The sequence below is a fragment of the Vulpes vulpes genome, chromosome 6 (genome assembly GCF_048418805.1).
Source record: "Vulpes vulpes isolate BD-2025 chromosome 6, VulVul3, whole genome shotgun sequence".
Classification (NCBI taxonomy): domain Eukaryota; kingdom Metazoa; phylum Chordata; class Mammalia; order Carnivora; family Canidae; genus Vulpes; species Vulpes vulpes.
Window position 1 is genome coordinate 125,323,524 of NC_132785.1, and position 3,655 is coordinate 125,327,178.

The following is a 3,655-nucleotide window of genomic DNA, read 5'->3' on the forward strand; positions in this document are numbered from 1 at the left end:
AATATATCCCCCTGCTCCCCAAGGCTCTGGCTGTCAGTAACTTCTTGAGGCCAAGATACTAATGGGAGCCTGGCTGAATTCTGAGCTTCCATTCTAGCACGTTCTTGTCAAATTTTCCTTCTGTTGGGTGTTAACCAAGTGAAGGGAGCAGACTCACCTGCTAGACCCATCCTTGACTCACCCGCTAGACTCTAGGGATCCTGCAGGCAGCCTATCAGCACCCCTCCTCCTTGAGTCAAATACCAGACAAATAGTAGGTGCCCAGGAAAGAGCGGTTGGAAGAATTTAGTTCTCCTGGCTTTGGGAACAGGGCATGCGTGACCATCGGGCAGATTAGCACTCGAGCAGGTGGAAAGCACTAACAGCCACGGCGTGCTTATGTGCCTGGCACGGAGCTATGCTTTATGCCCACGGCCTCGTTCAATTCTCAATACCAGCCCAGGAGGTAGTCCAATCCCATTCCCATCCTAGCCATGAGGATATGAAGATGGTGTAACCTGCCTAAGTTCATCCCGCCATAAATTTAAGCCTAACTTCACTTGACCCCAAGACCTAGTACTAGTACATCAGGTTGTGCTCACGCTGCCCACGATTTGTCATTTTCCAGGTGTGTGCTGGAGAAATAGAGTCCCATCAACTTCAACCCCATGGACTTATTTCTTTCAATTAAAAAAAGAAAGAAAGTAAAGAACAACACCTAGAAGACGAGAAAGCCATTATCAACATCACCCAAGGTTGGGGGGGTGGTGAGCCAAAACCCAAGGGCTGGTGGCCCAAGGCGCAATTACACTTAAATACAAGTTCTTTTTCACTTACACTTTTTTTTTTTCAGTCAAGCTGTACCATTGGCTTGTGCTGTCTAAAGAGAAAATAGTTAATTGGTTTATTTAGCCAACTATAGATGTATCCAGTATTATTCTTCATCGTGTGAATTAAATTAAATAGTTTATTTACCCCCATGCAATTCATTCAGTTCATTTAATTTAATTTCATAGTTATAACATGGGGAACAAACTAACTAGATTTCTCCCTTTGGGATGGAAATGGGCAAATATTTTGGTTCTGAATTAACAAGCAGCAAAGCTGATATTTGTAATAAATCATCCATTGTTAGCCATCCTGATAATTATTCCGTGAATGGTCTAAAACAGACATGGGCATGGAATAGACATATTGTTGGCTTTTACTGCTGTTTAGATCTTTGTGTTAATGCATGCACGGAACTGGAAATCCGAGGTGCCTCCAGAGCAGATCGCTTTGTTTCGCAGGAAGGGACCAAGCACCTACTACGTGCCTGGCCCTGTGACAGAGGTTGGGCATCACAGCAGCCCTGCCCAAAAATGGGCTTGCACCTTCCATCTCCCCCGAAAAGACCCCTAACCCCTTATAAGCCAGGGGGACCTCATGGCTTGGCCCCCACTCACTTCCCCGCCTCAGCTTCCAGTCTCCCTCGTTGTACCCCATTCGCCCTCCAAATTTGCTATAAACGTTAGCAATGCTGAACTGTGTGCACTTGCATGAGCATGCCAGGCTGCACAGTTACTGTGTGTCTCTGCTCCTTCTGCCCCCTCCCTCATGAACCCTGATTCAGCATTAAAAATTACATGTAGCTTCTCCCTAGCTCTCTAGGCAGCTTGCCTTAAAATGTCACCAAGCATGGTGAGCATCACAGCCTAATGCAAGAGACCTGTCACCTGCTGTAAGAGTGTGGCCTTTGTCACCCCCCAAACAGGGAAAGAGCCTGTCTGTCTCTCCTCCTTTCTCACCTGAAACCCTCACCTCCGTGAAATGGGCTGATGATAATATCTTCCCAGTATTATTGTTTGTGTTGGGGATTAAATGACATCCCAGTGTGTAAAGGAGTAAATGACAATGTATGTAACAATGTGTGTAAGCCTCTAATAAATATTAATTCTCACTATTTGTTTATATGTCACACTTTCTACTAGACTGAGGTGGTGGAGAACCAAGAGTTTGTCTTGTTGTGTCTCAAAATTCCCAGTAAAGAGCACAGTGTTTCAACCAGAATATTTTTTCTTCAATAAATGCATATGTATTAAGATTTATCAAGATGGTCAGAGAATTTCAGGTAACAATTAAGACGCATCTGGGTAGTGGAAAAGGAGAGAAGGAAAGAGATGAGAGCTTTGTTATTTGTGGGACAACAAATATTGCAAACAATAGCTCCCCTGCTCTTTGGTAGATTTTGGATCTTTTCATGGATGACAGGTGGGATTTGGGACAGAGGCTGATTTCAGGAGCATGCAGAGAACCTGCAGCCCTCAAATGATGTCCATTGAGAAGTTTAAAGCTGAAGGGTAAGTTCCCACTAAAACCAATGCAGTTCCTGAGTCCTTCATCTGATAAGTATAAGCTCCTAAGCAATCCTTGTGGAAAAAAAGGCCAGAATCCTAAAAGAGTCATAGTAGACATTTTCTTGAAATGAGGAAGCAGATCCAGAAAGAAAAAAACCAACAAACCCAAAGACTGACAGGGCCACCTGTGATCTCAGCACTGTCTGTTAGGAGATGTGTCATCCCTTATGAGATGCAGGACCACCCTCTGGGGCTGAAGATTCCCTCACCTGAGAAAGGTGTAGACAAGAGCAGGAGCATAAGGGTGCTGGTGAGCTGATGTGGGGAAGAGGTCGGGAGAAAATAGAAGAAGATGTGCAAGTGGTCACCGGCACGTGATGCCCAGCCCTGCACTCTGACTTCCTGCCCACACTGTGCATACCAGTTAGTCCCAGGCCTGAAGCCGAATGCAATTAGTTCTAGAAAGTGCTGCCGTTCCTGCTGCATTCCAGTAAAATCACATCATGAAATGGGAGCCTGATGGAGGAGATCTGACAAAGCCAAGGCAGACCTGAATCAGCCCTCTGTGGGTCCTTCAGGCCAGGATCTGGTCCAGGACTCCTGAGCCTAGTGAGGACCTGTGGATGTCCCCCGTGTGCTCGGCAGAGGAGAGGCATGTAGGCCTACTGAGTTACACCCCCACCCAGGAGATTGCACATGGGGGTCAATGGGGAGAAGGAAAGAGGGAATGGAGGGAGGGAGGGAAGAGATAGAGGAAGCAAGAGAAGGAAGAAAGAAAAGAAAGTGTGGGTTGTTTCCACACTGGCTGTTGTGAATAATGCTGCCATGAACATTGGTGTACGAATACATGTTCAAGTCTCTGCTTTCAATTATTTGGGGTATAGAGCCAGAAGTAGAATTGCTGCATCATGTGGTGATTCCATATTTAATTTTTAAAGGAACTGCCATTCAGTTTTCCACAGCGACTGCACCATTTTACACACCCACCAGCAAAGCACAAGGGTTCCAATTTCCCCAGATCCCCACCCCAACACTTCCTGTTTTCTGTTTTTCAAGGGAAAATATTTCTAAGTTGGGTGCATTGCTCCTTTCAACAACATAGAGGCTCCTCTGCTAGTAAGGAAGGAATGAGGAGTAAGTCTTGGGAGGAAAGAAACATTTTTACCCCAGCACTTAATAATATAACTCCCCACCCAAAAAAAATAAAATAAAATAAAATAAATAAAAAAAAATAATATAACTCCCCAAATACAGAAAACAAAAACTTGAATGAACTGCCAGGAGATTAAAAAAAAGAAGAAGAAGATAAATTCCCAACCCACATGAGTGTCTCTAACACA